This window comes from Lepisosteus oculatus, chromosome 14, assembly GCF_040954835.1.
Source record: "Lepisosteus oculatus isolate fLepOcu1 chromosome 14, fLepOcu1.hap2, whole genome shotgun sequence".
Classification (NCBI taxonomy): domain Eukaryota; kingdom Metazoa; phylum Chordata; class Actinopteri; order Semionotiformes; family Lepisosteidae; genus Lepisosteus; species Lepisosteus oculatus.
This window is the reverse complement of record NC_090709.1, coordinates 33,904,474-33,921,471: the sequence shown is the minus strand read 5'-3', so window position 1 is coordinate 33,921,471 and position 16,998 is coordinate 33,904,474. Positions and strand designations below refer to the sequence as shown.

The window sequence follows — 16,998 nt, the reverse complement described above, 5'->3', positions numbered from 1 at the left end:
GGGCCACAGGGTGAGAGTTCCCCCTGGTGGCCCCACTAACACCTCTTCCAGCAGCAACCTTAGTTATTATTGTGAAGAATGAAAGAATATTAGGAACATGAAAAGGTTGAATGTTTTAAATGCGTTTTTTTACTGAAACATCCGCTACAGAGATGCGCACACACGTCATTACAAACGCACACCTGCACAGAGACGTCCTCAAGCGCCTTGTTCACAATTATGGGCTCCAATAGGAACAAAAAACGCCAGCCTGACAACTCGAGCATTCAAACCAAGAACCCAACACGTACTTATGTTGGCAGCCTGTGCAGAAAAGCAGAAAGAACCACAAGCCTTCTCTATTGGGAGGAAAAACACACACTCCCTCTCTCACACTCCTGATTTCCTTAAATAGCTCATTCTTCATCTCTGGCTCCTACATACAGTATAGCAGCGCTCAGTCTGCTTTGAATAAGCCATAAATCTAAGATTTGATTTATCTGTTCCTCTTGTCTAGGCCTAGAGCTGCTTTTCATAAAAGAGCTGTTTGCATAAATAGCTAGGGTTACAGCTGAAGACACCAGCTTCATCCCCCAGTGTGTTATACGTCGGGAGCAAGAGAAGAGGGCCAGGCCGTGCCTTTTCATAGATTTTTCTTCTGAAAAGTCAGTTTCTCAGAGGCAGATTTAGCCCCTCATGCATTGTCGAGAGATAGACACGCCCGCGCGCGAACAGTTAGAGCTGCACCCTCACACAGAGTCAGACCCGCACAGACACGTCCTCTTGTTTAAACAAATACACAAACCTGACGGCGCTCACAATGATCCAGACACACACACACACACACACACACACACACACACGACATCAGTAGTCACTCTTGCACACTGGACCCCAGCTCAGTCCTCACCTCCAGCTCCTGCAAACCGCTTCGAACAAACTGCAGTAAGAAAATTAGGTTGCGTTCCGGTAGCAGGCCATCCTGGGCACCAGTGTGAGTTACACACTCATTTGTAAAAACCCTACCGCATCGTCGGGCATGCTTCACAGTGCTGGACCTGGGGTGTGGGTGCTGTCTGTGTGGAGTTTGCATGTTCTCTCCCTGGTCTGTGGGGGTTTCCTCCAGGTGCTCCAGTTTCCCACAGTCCAGGGACAGGCTGCCACTTTCACTGGGCAGTGCACCGTCACCGTGGCAGCATGGTGGGTCGGATCTGATTTCAGTCTTTATTTCCTTTTTTAGAGATCCTGTAACCAGGACCTGTTCACTGCCATGACGGACACAAGGAACAATAAAGCCGAAGTCTTGTTTCCCACAAGAAACAACAAAACCGAAGTATTGTTCGATGTGCCGGTACAAACTTTTAGGTTATATAGTCCTTCCTTGCTGCTTCAGACGTCATTCGGTGTTATGGTAAGGGGGGGGTCGTGGTATTTGGCCAGTTAAGAGACCCTGGCCAAATGGTCAGTTTAAGATTATGCCCCCTCGCATCTGGAATCCTTATCAGTTAACCCCCTTTCCTGCCATAAACCCCTGTTGCTTAGAAGTCTAATTTTCAGGCAGAACTGACTTAAGTTAACCCTATTTACATCTTGTCTCTTACTTCAGCCCTCTTCCATTTGCTAGTTAAAAGTTGTACAACCCATTTGTATGCGACAAAAGAAGCCAGTCTGTTTCCACCCGGTTTCGAACCAAGGGCCTTTCGCATGCGAGGCGAACATGATAACCACTACACTACGGAAACAGTGGTAAGATGTGCCCAGCGGCCCAGTGCTGAGCTTCGCCAATGCGTTTCAGCTGCTTCCAGTGCCTTTATTGGAGTGCGCTGATGGACCGTGCTCTCTCTCCAGAGACCAGCACGCCTGTCATGGACGGAGCAGGAAAGGCGGTGCCACATTCTACAGCCCTCTCCACGCAATCGGGCTACTGAAGTGGAGAAAATCGCCTCTCCAGAAAGTGCAAATATCATAGAGGTAGAGGTAGGGAGAGAGGAGGAGTACAAATTCAAGCAGAGGCCTGAGTGGAGCACTGTCGTATGGCCCTGACATCAATCCCTCAACTCTCTGCATAAATCAGTGTCTTATGGCCATAACATCCCACCCCCACCACTCTCAATGGAAAGCACTGTCGTATAACCATGACATCCCACCCCCACCACTCTCTGCATAAAGAAGTGTCGTATGGCCCTGACGCCCACCCCTCCACTCTCTGCGTTAAGCTGTGTTGTCAGGCCCTGACATCCCACCTCCGCCACTCTCTGCGTAAAGCAGTATCTTCAGGCCCTGACATCCCACCTCCGCCACTCTCTGTATAAAGCAGTGTCATATGGCCCTGACATCCCACCCCCACCACTCTCTGTGTAAAGAAGTGTCGTATGGCCCTGACACCACCCCTCCACTCTCTGCGTTAAGCTGTGTTTTCAGGCCCTGACATCCCACCTCCTCCATTCTCTGTGTAAAGCAGTGTCATATGGCCCTGACATCCCACCCCCACCACTCTCTGCGGAAAGCACTGTCATATAGCCCTGACACCCACCCCTCCACTCTTTGAATAAAGCAGTGTCGTCAAGCCCTGACATCCCACCCCCGCCATTCTCTACGTAAAGAAGTGTCATATGGCCCTGACACCCACCCATCCACTCTCTGCGTTAAGCTGTGTTGTCAGGCCCTGACATCCCACCTCCGCCACTCTCTGTGTAAAGCACTGTCGTATGGCCCTGACATCACACCCCCACCACTCTCTGCGTGAAGCACAGTCATATAGCCCTGACGACCACCCCTCCATTCTTTGCATAAAGCAGTGACGTCAAGCCCTGACATCCCACCTCCGCCACTCTCTACGTTAACCCCTGTTAACTCGCTTGCTGAATGATCTCTCAAGAAATCCCTGGTGAGATTCAACAGGTGTTTTCTTCAACAGCCACTAAAAGTCTGATGACCTTCTCTGGATTTCCTGAATATGATGTAAAATTAGTTCAAATCATTTGGTAGTTAACAGAACAAAATGCTTTGGAGGTACATTTAAAACAGCAGAGCAACACTGTAGCACTTCGTGTGTGACTGAGTTTAATTGTGTAAACCTGTCTCTCTATGAACACGAGCAAAGAGTTCTCACTCAACAGAAGATTGCGATGTGAGCACAATAATGTAAGACATCTGGTGATGCCAGGGATTGAACTCGGAACTTCATACATGAAAACCATTGAACTACATCCCCTATGGCACAGATGGTGGAACTGACTTAAAGATGTGCATATGTTCACTGACCACAATCCACCCTTCATGAATAATTGAAATGAATAATTTATTTTTATATCCAGTCACATGGGCGACGGTGGTTGATTCTTCAATGGGGGAGAGCGTTTTTCTACCTCCTTACTCGACTGTCTTTCAATTATGTTTTCCTTGAAATCTTTTTGCATCTTTTAAGTGCTTGCGATTAAATTACGCATAGAAAAACAGCAGTACAGTTGATGTTCATGGACCGATGCACACAACTCCAGTGATAAAGCCCTGTCTGTAAATATTGTAGAAGAACGTTAAAGGGCGAAACAACGCTCCAACCACGGGAATGGTAACAAGAAGGATCGTGTTCTTATTTAATATGTGCTTTTGAATTGCCTTGTCAATACACACAGGCTTTAGAGATGGACAAATAATTTACAGTGGTGTTTGTAAACAAAGATGGAACATGTTTTTTTCTATACCAGGAAGAAAGGAGCAGACTCTTAAACTTTAAGAGACAGAAACAATACCTCATCACAGCTAACACTAATTAAAACAACATCACAACAGAAGAGTGAAGCCTTGGGTGAATCAAATTAGTTTTCATTGGTCGTCTGTGTCTTCATAACTTTGTAGGTGAGAGAGAGGATTGCGAAAATGTGCGGGTGCTTCTTAGAAGTGTGTTGGTAGTACAGGTGACTTCCAAATAATTGAGCCGGGTTTTAATCCCGGCCAGTGCATCCCCAAACCTTTTCAAGATAATCATTTATCCGGTAGCACATCTCCTGAAACTAACATTCGAGGTAGGAAGCGTGCTCTTAAACACCAAAACACTCAAAAAGGAAGAAGCAGATCTCTGTACACAAGACAGTAGTGCGATATTAGAATTTCTGAGTTCTTGATGGATTCAGGCTCCTTCTCAGAGGTCCTTGCTCGCCAAATAACTTTACATCTGAGGAAGAGCACCACGGAAAAAAAACCCAACTCAACAAGCGAGCGTGTTGGTTGCTCTTGCTCTTAATGCAAGGAGCTGTTTTTTTTCCTTGCAATAATCATAATTAACCAAAAACAGCAGCACAGGTAAGTCGCATTTGTGATTATGTCACTTCTCTGCTTCAGCAAGGTCAATAAAAGACTCTGAAAGTAGTAAAGCAAAACTGAACTCAAAATCATATTAGGAATTCTGAGCGATATCTCCATACAGGTAATCCAATAAGAACGTTTAAATATTTGAATATAATCTCTCTATATATTTCGCTGCTTTTTACCCGGAGTAAAACTATTGGATTGAAGGAATGCTAACCGCTGGGTTAAAATGTATAGTTGTTATTTGGAGAAATCTGTAAACTCGTGATCTTATATGTTTTAAAAGACAGCACAGGGAAAAACGACAGTGCTGATTATTTTCCAGAGACAGAGCACTGATGACCTCTCCGAGCTGATTGATAAAGCCCACCCAGTGGATACTCTAGCAGAACGTCAAAGAACATTCACCTTTGTATCCAAAGAAACGACAGGAACAACATCAGGAAGCACAATCAATTCCCCTTTTAAATCTTTCCTGTAAGGTATGCTATGTGAATCCATGAAGTTAATCCTCTGATCTCTTTTGATCACGAACAAAGTATTTCTGATGGAGCGCTATGTTCAAAGATTTAATAAGCTTTACCCCTGCCAACGATTCGGCGTGAAGAATTAAAAGTTTCACAGACAAAAGCAGCTCACCACCACAGCCAATATTAAATGTACTTGCCGGTACACTATCATGTGCACTGCCTCAAAAGTGATCTCGGCAGACGTTGTTCCCTACATAAAGCTGAACGTGCCAAAGAGAATTTCTATTGAGAAAAAATATTTTTTCTGCCTTGATGTTAAGCCTGTCTTTTAGAAAGTCTATCTCTAAACACCTCCCGCAGCCTAACAAAAAGCGCTTTTACTGATTGTATTGCAGGTCTTAAAACATTAATATTTGGCAGCAGTGGGATTCAAACCCACACCCCCAGAGAGACTGGAGCCTAAATCCAGTACCTTAGACCACTCAGCCACGCTACCTTCCTCCATACCCATCTTCACATTGCTGGCTTGGACTAGGGGGGGCTTCAGCTCTTGTCGTCAGATCTAATGATATCATGACGTGGAAGTGACTGCACCTTCATCTTCCGAGATGCTTTCAATAACACAAACGCTACTTTCACTGGCACAAACACAGCAATAATGAAGGTGGTGGGATTCATCCTTTGTGCTGTTTGTAGGGGTGTAACTCTACGGTGATCTGCTGACTTGAAGAGCAAAAATCAAAATCCTCTGCTATTACTGTTGCTTTTTTCATAGTTTCTTCAAATCCTTCATTTGAACGTAGATTTTGAAGGATATTGATGATAATACCACATAAATTGTGGTTTTCTTGTGATCGCCAATTTTATTCAAATAACAGCCTTTTTTACAGTTCCTTGCGTGTTTCACAAGGTATAATAGCCCCCTTCGCATCCTCAGCTAACATATTTTAAAATTACAATAGCTTATACAGCATGCATGTTTACATTTATATTAAAATTAAAGTAAATATACAAGAATACATACAGTGCTAACCCAATAATTCTTGTCAGGTTCTGCAACAAATCTGCGTTGTTATTTTAACATGTTTCAGCTGAGGGTGCAACAGGAGTATAAATGAATTTTCCCGCCAGCCATTCAAAGACCAAATTCCATGAGTGAACATTATTTTCTCAGATGTTGCCGGCATTGGACTTTGCCGGTGGTATTGAATTATGTCCACAACTGTTGTAGTAGTTCCTTCTTGAAATTCGACACGTGCAAAGCACTCGTAATATCATAGGTGTTAAAGTTCGCTGAGTCTATTCGAGTCATGGTGTGTATCCCTGCCTATCATTGGGAGACGGGTAACTTTTTTACACTCAGATTCCAATCTTCAATGCTTTGTGTGAGAGCTTACATAACTTTCATTTTCTCACAATTTCTGACGATTGTTCCAAAGGGGCACCCTGTCAATTCCGAATACTTTTCAAAAATCTGCCTGCATGTTTGATTATTGTCATTTCACTTAGAAAAAGTTCAATATTGATCATAACTAAAGAAAATAATGATCACGAACAAAAAAGGGATAAAGATGCAAGTCGATCTTGAATCAGAGCTGGGTGAAATGGGCTTCTGTTCTGATATGGTTGTATGAGAAACAGGAGGAATCGCCAATCTCCTATAGAACATGAGTTGAATCAGGAGTGAGACATTTAGTATACTCGTGCATATGTCAACGCCTGACCTACATCGTAAAACTAACATTAAGTTGTCAGAGACATTCATTTATATACAAACAAGAGACAGACCAAGTAATAATTCTACATTAGTTCAGGTGGGTAAACCTGAACTAACTAACTAATAAACCTTTTAATAATTCTACATTAACGTGTCCTACATTGATCAGACTAATTGACATGGTCTGATTCAGAGCCTGTGCAGTTCGTGCTAATTACAACAAGGACAGTTCTGATCCCTCATCACCGAACTGAACACAAGTTCAGCTGTTCTCCAGTTTTGTTACGCATGCTTTTTCATTGCAATTGAGTTCAGAGCTGGAGCTGATCTCCAGACAGTACAGTGTTTTGGGTAAGTTGTCGAAATTCGCATGAGGCTGCAGACAACTTACCCAAAGTGTTTTCTATAGCTTTCAGGTGGAGTTCATTTATATAAAACAACGTAAGTGGTATAAACGCAACAAGCCAGACGGCAGTCCAACTTATAATTTTCTGACGCGAGGCCTGACGCGTTATTCATTATGCCACTGACCCTGCTATTGTAGTGCTAAAAAACACGTTTTCTACATTTATGTCTGTTCACTCTAAAAACTCTAAAAAGGACAAAGGGTTTGTGTGTCCCGCTAAAATTCCGCTTCATTTCGAATGCAAATAAAAACCGTTTTGTTCCAAGAAATCATAGATTTGTCACATCCTTCATACTATACTTCTCTCTTGTATTAGTAAAGCATTTTGATTTAAACTGAACAATATATGAAAGGTTTCATCTATACACTTACACATAATAAGTATACGAATAAATACTCGGAAGAAGCCGCAGCTCAGGTATTAGAGAGATTTAAAATCCGATCGGAGGATTTAGAGTCCAGACTGCAAACCAACAGCTTACACAGGTCTTTTATAGAACCCTTTTGATTTCCTCTACTTTGTCCCTGTGATGTCATTGTCCTGCTCGCAGCCGAGCCCGACACACGTCTGGTTTCTGTCGCTTGACGCACACCCTGCGGTCCATGCGGGTCCTAATACCCCAATACAATGAAGGGGACACTAAACTGTAAACAGGTGCCGTCCTTCGGCTGAGATGTAAAACCGAGGTCCTGACTCTCTGTGATCATTCAGGAGAATGGTGGTGGTGGAGGGGAGTCCCCATTACCTGTAAAGCGCATTGAGTGGAGTATCCAGAACAGCGCTATATAAGTGTGCGTAATAATAATAATAATTATTATTATTATTATAATTGTAATGTAAAATGCAATAAAAAAAAATATCAAACTTTGATTCAAAATAGATTAATGTAAAAACTGATAAAGCTAATGCTTTTTTCAGGGCTATAGCTGTAGCTGCGAGAAGGTTAAAAGCGCACAAGTGATCTGTCTTTCGTCAAAGTAATTGCCAGAGCAGTAAGACGCAGAGCACCATCCAGCAGCTGTAGACGATGTTCGGGGAAGAGCTAGTTCTGTTTTTAGCACAGGGAGTGAGAATGAGCTCAGTCCGGCTCCGAGCAGAATCCATCCTGGTTTGGTTACAGTGCGCCTGAGGATCTTTGGATCGCAACGTAAAAAAAACAATTGCTCACATCGTGTGACTTCCACGACAGGAAGGAAAGATATCACTTAAAAAAATCAGAACTGAAGATTTGGATCCTGGGCCTCAATTTGATCAAATTATTAAAATAATAATTATTAAAATATCAAATTGTGTTTCTGCAACATTTCGTGCACAGTACGCCATTTTTATCTAAAAATAAAACAACAGTCACAACGAGAGCTTATACGCAGTCTGGGGTATATTCCCCTTTTATATTTTTGCCACTTTATATCGAACCTGTTATACTCCCAGAAGTGCACAGTAGCTTGTACAAATGTACAATTCACCACTGGTATAAACAGATGTGTGCCCTGTTTGCCTTTGTAAGCATTTGTTTAAAAAATAAGTTCACAATACGATAAAAACACAGAAAGCACAAACTTCATAATACAACGATACAAAATCAATACCAAATCATTATGCCAATTAAGTACCTATCCTTTGAAAACAGAGAACACCTTTATATCTACAAAAAACTTGACATTTGTATGTATTTTTGAATTACAAAGCAGACAGAGTAGTCCCTTAATTCAAAGATCGGATCTTGGCCAAAACAAGACAATCAGACGTGGGCTGAATTCGGAACAGGAACCTCTACTTCGTCGTTTATTGAACTTTTGATAAATGTCTGAATGAAACAGATTCGCTTTTTTAACTCTTTGATTAAAGTACACAAAAAGCACCTTCCTTCGAGCCGGAATCAAACCAGCGACCTTAGGATTCCCTAATGACTCCACCACAGTCCTCCGCTCTACCAACTGAGCTATCGAAGGGATGTCAAGCAATGCTCCCTAGCACATACTGCCCAATGTAGTGAAATGTTCCGGGTGATTTAAATCCCACTTCGACATCAAGTTTCCAACTCGTTTCCTTAGTCTTGTTTACCTTGAATTTAAGCCACGAACCAGGATTCTACTGTATAAACTTCCAGGGATATTACAAAATGTTTGATGGGGCATCAATCATTCCAGGCGGAAATTGACTCCTTTTTTTTCTCGAGGGATCATATTAAACATTTCATTAGTATCGAGAGGAGGATCACCATGAGACACAAAACAAATAGTTTCTTTCTGTCTTTATTAGAAAGTAGCGTTTGTGCTACATTAATAATATTTTCGTGGAAATAAAGAAGTTTCGAAATGTGGTTTTGAGTTAAATATTAGCGTGTTCATGTAATTAGTTTGTGTTTGTCATTACTATATATATATATTGCCATGTTACTAGAATTTGTAACTGAAGTTTACTAGTTGTGTTTTTTATGATGGTTAGACATTTGTTGATTACAATATTGTATATAATGTATAATTTGAACTACATATTTTTCAGGTGTGAATAGTTGTATATTTTAAGAATAAATTTCTAAAATAAATCATTGGCTTTATTTACTAGTTTCTACACCTATAAAAATCTTTCTTTGATGTATAATAGACCTTTAACTATATATGTATAGTAGTCTTCTAAATTTATCCGTATAATAGAACTACAACCATTTATGTATAATAAACATATAATCATAGATGTCTAATTGACGTATAACGATATACGTATATTAGAATTTCATTCTAGACCAGTTACGGAGCACAGTTACACGTCTGGTATGCGTTCAATAGTCGTATATTCTACATCTTTTGCCCACTGGGATGTGCCGATTTTAACTTGGCAAACCAAGATACACATTTTCTAATGAAACCTTAATTAAAAGAGTTTGTTTCTCGAAAGCGTGTTATGTAAAAAAAGAGAAAAACGAAAATATATGGATGGTAATCTTTCAAAGCTGAAGATTTTACTTTTGAAAAATTGACATTTTATGTACTGTATGCAGATGCATTCGCTGGTTTTAGAACTTTGCTGTACTTCCTGAATCATTTTCAGTATTATAAAGTGGGTGTAGATTTTTCTTTCAGGTTAGGACGCGAGTGTGTACATGTGTTTGATTTTCGTTTCACTGATTCTCATTGAAGATTTGGGAATTAACGACGAAAGAATCAGTTGCCTCGGAAAGCAGAAGATTTGGTTCTCAACGATATTGAAGACACGCCCATGTAGAGCAGCAGGTGATGATTTGTGCTATAAAAGACCAAGTGCTCAAAGTGACGTCTGCGTTTACCGTTTAGACTTTTCATCTCGGGCGCACTTTTAGAAAGCAAAGATAGAGCAGTTGTGTTGAATCACATTATAACAGCTGTCAGCAGAGTGGCGCAGCGGAAGCGTGCTGGGCCCATAACCCAGAGGTCGATGGATCGAAACCATCCTCTGCTATGTACACTTTATGCACGATTGATAAGCATACCATCAGTTTAATGAAGTGCATTAAAACTGTTTTTTTCTCTCGTGTGTATGAAAGCTTCACACTTAAGGTACTCTTTCATCTTTACCAATAGCAGATGCCCAAATGTATCTTTGGTTGTTCTGCGATCCTTCATAGTTTCCTCAATTCCTTCAAATGAACATCCATATCAAAGCAATTATGTATATATATATATTACAATTAAGGTACATATTAAAAATATCAACGCACATTTGTATAATGCTCATTTAATAATGATTGTCAAGGATTGTCAAGTTCTCCAACAAATCTGTGTTCTAATTTTAAAATATTTTTGCTAAGGATACAACTGGTGTATAAATGAATTCTCCCAACAGCCAGTTAAAGAAAAATTCCACACGTGAAGATGGTTTTCTTGGACATTGACTTAGGTACTTATTTGTTTACTTGTTGTAGTTGCACACGAGTAAAACACGAAGATTTCCTGCCACATTCAAGAGGGTTTGCGAAGAAATCCCTTCAATTTTTAGCGGAGATTTTGTTTACATCATCACAATCTGAAGCACGTCCCTGAGTACGTTTGACCCACCAGCCCTTTGTTTAACAGCTGCACAGGGACGCATTCCCGTTGCTTTTCACAACTCACATGTTTGTAGTTAAAGAAAATAAAATACTGTCATTTTCCTGCCAGCTGGCAGTATTTCTTCTGCACTGACCAAGAGTAACCAAGAACTTCATTTCATCTTTCGCAGGCTGTAATCTACAGAAAAGGAAGTGAATACTTGTATTAAGCTAAATCAAGCCGACGGAGTTGCACTGCTGTTGTTTTTCTCCACTTTTCGTTAAAAGGAGAAAAAAATCACTGGCATTTTTTGGAATAATTTCTTCTGTCCTGAGAAGCAAGATTTGTATTTTATCTTTCAGAAGTTGTATGAATTTCTTGAAGTTCAGAAACAACTTTTTCCAGAAAAGAAATTAACACTTGCTTCAAAGTAAATCAAGATGTCGGTGTCTCTTGCTGTGTGTGCTCTTATCTGTCCATCTCTATCCTCTTCTCTCTGGCAGTCTGTGTAGAGTATCTGAAGGGGATGTAACACCACTTGGAAAAGAAAAAAATTCTCAGGAAAATTCTCAGGCAGAATAAAAAATCATTATTCTCTTCTCAGTCAGATTCACAGCTCAGACTCACACTCAGACAGGATCTCAACTCCGTACTGCTCTCTATCCTCACAATCCAGAACCAGAAGATATTCAGACAATCAGTGCTGCTACATGAACAATATCAGACAGAACAGCCTGGACTCATGTCACATTTCCCCCTTTTATCCTTCCTCCCAGCCCTCTTAGAGACATAAAAGAGCTCCTGGTTCTCCTCTCTGTGAACTGGGCTCAGGGGTCACTGATCTGGCAGTTGTGGGCTCTGTTCCAGGTCGAAAGCAAGAAGGATCTATTAACGCTTTCCAGGACTTCCAGCCCTTCAGTATTACTTTCTTTACTGTATGTCAGCCTCCCAAAATGTTTATAAATGTTTTATGAGTGTGGAATTATCTTATTATTTATATACAGTATTTATGTAATAAACACCAGTAGTGACACTATGATCGGTATATTGATTATTTGTAGCCGATGGTCCGATGGTCGTGTCTACAATAGTGACCATTTGACCAGTCTGTAGCTCTGAGCAGTGGGACTCAGATCACACAGAAGACCTGTCTGTGTGATTCCATACCAGCCCTGGGATTCAGCTACTCTCACAAATGTCTCACAGACCGTCTTATAAATTTACAATTAGATGAAGTCATGTAACAGTTTTACAGATAATTTAAATAATCAGACAGCAGTTTTGGCAGTGGATACATCTCCACATGGGGGAAAGAAACTGAAATATATGTGCTCACTGTAAAGTAGGAAGAGGTGGTCAGACAAGCAAAACAACTTTGCAGATAATGTGAAGTGACATTGTTTTGTGTCAATCAGCTCACAGATTTCGCTTCATGTGCCTTAAGCTGTGCAATTTGTATGGTTGTTGAATGAGATTGATTTCTTCACAAGCCCAGTCAATTGCCAGGTGGAGAGCTTGTCGACACACACCTTCATGAAGACTCTCTTTAAGATTTCATTGTCAAGTCGCCTCCTTTGCATACAATAGTAGCACCGACACTAAGAGAAAGGATGAGAAATAGCGTTTATCAAGCGATTGCAGTGTTTGTTTGACTGAGGATCCTTGTGTGCTGAACTGGCCTCTGGAGAAGTGTAGTGCAGTAAAACAGAAGGTTTGTGTCACTCAAGATTGTTACAGAACAGAACAATACAATTACAATACTTTTATGAGAGTAAATATTACTGGTGCATCACAGTTCTTATAATGGTGAAAACAGGAGCACCTTCTCTACATTTTTGACTGAAGTATTTAAATGGAAAGAAATACTATCACTATGCAATTCATAAATGCAATTGACCTCCTCTAAATGTTCTAGTTTGATGAAACAATGCATGGAATGAAATGTAAGGTGACAATATCGGAATTCATTCAAATGCACAGGATTAATTTTCAGCAACAAAAAAAGTGCTCGGAAATATTTTACAAGAATGAAACCTTACATTCACCTAAATAAACATTCACCATCTACATTAGCAGAGAACAGTAGGACAGAAGGTTAGTGTCACTGGACACTGCGTCAGAGAGGCCGATCTCTTCTCCCTCATTATGCAGGCTTACCCACTCATGATGAACTGTCCTCCAGCGATACTCAGCTGCCATCATCGACTCAGACATGACGTTCATGTACATATTATACCTTAATATGGTACTGCGTTACAATAATTTGATCAAAACAACTGGTGAAAAAAAAGATAAAGACTTTGTCCAAAAAAGAAGCATTTATACCTTTCCTCTCCTACCAGCCATTACAAGTCACCTAGTTTTTAATTTAGAGGTGGATTAAAGCTCTAGTCTCTTTGGGGGTGTGAGTTGGAATCCCACTGCTGCCAAATATCTCCAACTATCTCAGTGTTAAGAAGCAAAAAACACACATTTGCTGCAGAAGTAACAGGAGAATTTGTGCCATTCAGCCTCATAGCGTGATGTCATTTTCTCATGCTCATTTTTAGATGCTTGTGATCGAATCTATGATTCTTATGAGTGTGCCCTCCATAAAGGTAGCACAGATATAATGTGCCAAGTTTTCAGAGAATCGCATTAAATACAGGTCAGAAGAAGGCGACAAAGTGTCCGCTAGGCAGTTCAGCTATTTCAACGGTGTTCTCTGTTGTTTAGGTCCAGAATGACACCCGTTACAACCAGGAAACACACAGTGTCAGGCATCAAAAAGACTTCCCAAAACCCTGATCCTCTCCTTGATCCGGTGATGGCATCCAGACATTTCCTGCAACAAAGCCAGGATACGGTCTTCAACAACACGAGTGAAAGGCTAATTCCCAACCTTTGCAATCCTTTGCAAAGAAGGACCGCATGTGCTCAGTGTTAAATGCGCTGTTCATTATTATTATTAATAATAATAATCTATACATTATATAGTGCCTTTAAAGGTGGCTTTTCAAAGTGCTTTACAGAATGAAACCAATAAAGTTAAAAAATACACAAGATAAGCAGGATGAGAATACACAGTTAGAGGAGACAATAGATGGTGGTATTAAATACAGTAGGAACAGAGGGGTAAAGAATAGTTCATTAAAGGCTCTTCTAAAGAAGAGGGTTTTGAGTCTGGATTTGAAGGAGTTTAGAGAAGGTGACTCTCTGATATCCTTGGGAATAAAGATCCAGAGCTTTGGTGCAAAACAGGAGAAGGCCCTGTCACCCATAGAGTGTAGATGGACTGGGGGACAGATAGGAGACCAGAATTAGAAGAGCAAGGTTGTGAGGTGGGGAGTAGGGCGATAACCCAGACAGGTACTGTGGTGTCAAGCCATGGAGAGCCTTATAGGTGAGCATGAGGATTTTGAAGTTGACAGGAAGCCAGTGCAAGGAGTCCAGGACAGGAGTAATGTGATCACAGTCCAGTGCTAATTTCTTTCTTGTGGCTGCTGGTTCATTTTCAACTGTGGACTCTTAAGAAGTCCTTTATTTGACTTGATCAACACTAATCCCTAGAGGATTTTGAAAGGTTGAATCAAAATGATACATGACTCTGGTGGGACTCAAACCCACAACCTTTGAATGACTTCATTCTATCAAAGCCTAGAAGTCCAACGCGCTCTCCATTGCGCCACAGAGCCAACCAATACATCGCTATATAAAACAGCTACAGAAAGCTGTAACTCATGCTTCTCCCGTTGTCTTTAAATTAAGCTCCATAAATATTGACAATGAGTGGCCTGTTGTCTACGAATAGATACCACTGGGATTCACACCCAGGGTCTCCTGGTTTTTAGTGAGGCGGCTTAACCAGCTAAGCCATGGTGCCAAACCTGCTAAATGTTATCCACAACTTCAAACACCTGTGAGAAACGGGCAACTGCAGTGTTACGCCTGCTGGCTCAACAGATAATCCTTTTCGAAGTTTAAGGAGAGGATTTCTTTGTCAATTCAATTAAACATTTTAGAAATGCTGAACGATTGATGTGTTTCACGCGCAGAAATATTTTATCGTTACGTACTTTTTCTGTGCAGTTAGTTCTCCTTCAACTCCGCCCAACAACAGAGGTCGTTTTTAATACAGGAGTAAAGGCACATTGCACATCAGCAAAACATCCCGTACAGGTTTAGGGAGAGCGACATCAGTGATTGGAAGGTTGGAAGTTTCGGGTCACTTTTTTATTATAGATTCAAGCAGCCCTGAATACCTTTTCAAGAAACATTTCAGAATCCCAGTCACGTCCAGTATGATTGCTACACAGGTCTACAGTATACAATCAGAATACTGTTTGTGCATTATATAAAACACACCGCCCAAAGCATTTCTAAAACAGGAATTACATGTTTCTGAATGGCCCTCCTTTATAAATAAAATAAAAGGTCTGAAGCCTGCTCCAAAGAAGCACTATATTCAGAGCTGACAAAGATGTGATAGGAAACATCTCGGAAAACGAAGATGCAGTCATTTCCACGCGTCGCACAACAAGAGCTGAACCCACCCGACTTTCTCCAAAAGAGTAAGGTGTAAGGAGTGTGGCTGGGTGGTCTAAGTGCTGGGTTTGTGCTCCATTTTCTTCACTGGGTTAGGTTTGAATCTTGCCGCTGCTAAGTGTTGGTGGGTTAAGACCTTCCTTCTATTGCGACGTCAATGGGTAAAAGCTTTGCTTGGCAGTCTGTCGAGAGACTGAACTAGGTGTTTCAAGATAGTCTTTGTCAGCTTAACATCAAGGCATAAAAAAGCATCAGCAATGCTCTTTGGTCCCTTCAGCATTGTGCAGGGAACAACATCTGCCGTGATCACTTTTGAGTCAGTGTGAATCGTAGTGTGCCGCAATTGTTTTTAAAATTGGTTCTGTAGTGTAAGAAAAACCGGCCGTTCAGGGACACCAAATATGTAACTGTAGTGGCTCTCTGAAGGCACCAGTTCTGTAGGGTTTGGGCATTTACTGAGACAATTATTAATTGTAGCAGTAAATCACAAAGTTGATTCTTTTGATGGCTTTAGAGTCCAACCATGCGACATAACTCAAACAACGCACACACACAGGTGCTAATACACGAGGATACATTTATTAATACATAGAATATGCATGTAAACCTAACAGATCTTATCGAGAGGGTTATCAAAATACAAAAGATATATATTCAATCAGTTACAAAGTGTTACACATATCAAGAGGACATACGTTCAGTATATCATTCATTAAGACTGTTTCGTAAAGTGAACTTGGTTACAACTTCTACATTAGATACTCAAAACAAGTACATAACTCTTAGGAATTAAATTGATATCAACTGGTTTGGATAACAATTGAATTCTCAAGCTGTAATGCAGTGAAGTTGAATACTCATCCAATTTCTGGGGATTCAGATCTTCTGCGGGCACAAAGAAACAGTTGCAGGCTGTTGCTGTCCAATCCGCGCTCTCTGGCTCGGTGCCAGGCTGTGCTGTGCGGCTTGTGACGGTGCACTGCTGATGCTCACTGTTGGCTTTAACTAGCAAAGTTTGTGCACAGGAGAAAATATGACTGTGGGTCCCAGAAAGTCAGGAAGAGGACCGGTTCATTCCTGATGAAGAGCTAGTTCTGAATAGTGATTCAGCTGTCCACAGTTCCGACCTGTTCACGAGGCCTGCTGCTGGTTACTCTCTGGCAACCTCCACTCTAGACTCTAAGAACAAAGGAAAGTTCTGGCACTCGGACACACTGGCCGTTCCGTGGTTGTCCGGGCTGAGTCTCAGGATGGTCAGGAGGCACGCTGCGAGAATGTCCTGCCCTTGGGAGCCTTCTGCTCCTGGGCCGTCCTGCCCTGGAATTCTCCTTTGAATTCCCTTTAGAACAGTCCACAGAATCCTCTCCAGAATCTTACTGATCTCACTGAATCTCCCTGAATCTCTGTGTTGCCTGTTTTTACCTGGAGGAACTTCAGCTCGTTGATTGGCTGAAAGTTCCATGGGCATCAGAGTCCCATGTGGGTTACTCGGCCCTACCAGCCCCTGATTGGTTGATCAAGGTGAGATATGAGTCACTTACTCCTGACACTTAGGAATGCAGTCCAGATGTCCAACTGGCACTCCC

At 41.3% G+C, this 16,998-nt stretch overlaps 4 non-coding genes across 4 annotated transcripts; all 4 read right to left on the bottom strand.

Annotated features, from left to right (window-relative positions):
* Positions 1–1,648: 1,648 nt before the first annotated feature.
* trnaa-cgc (transfer RNA alanine (anticodon CGC)) lies at positions 1,649–1,721 on the bottom strand. Its single transcript has one exon. It is a non-coding gene; the product is annotated as a tRNA-Ala (tRNA).
* Positions 1,722–5,171: 3,450 nt separating this feature from the next.
* On the bottom strand, positions 5,172–5,253 carry trnal-uag (transfer RNA leucine (anticodon UAG)). The gene has a single exon. It is a non-coding gene; the product is annotated as a tRNA-Leu (tRNA).
* Positions 5,254–8,745: 3,492 nt separating this feature from the next.
* On the bottom strand, positions 8,746–8,833 carry trnah-gug (transfer RNA histidin (anticodon GUG)). The gene is given in 2 exon segments: positions 8,746–8,781; positions 8,797–8,833. It is a non-coding gene; the product is annotated as a tRNA-His (tRNA).
* Positions 8,834–14,469: 5,636 nt separating this feature from the next.
* trnar-ucu (transfer RNA arginine (anticodon UCU)) lies at positions 14,470–14,562 on the bottom strand. The gene is made up of 2 exons: positions 14,526–14,562; positions 14,470–14,505 (listed from the first exon to the last, which is right to left on the bottom strand). It is a non-coding gene; the product is annotated as a tRNA-Arg (tRNA).
* Between the last annotated feature and the right edge of the window lie 2,436 nt (positions 14,563–16,998).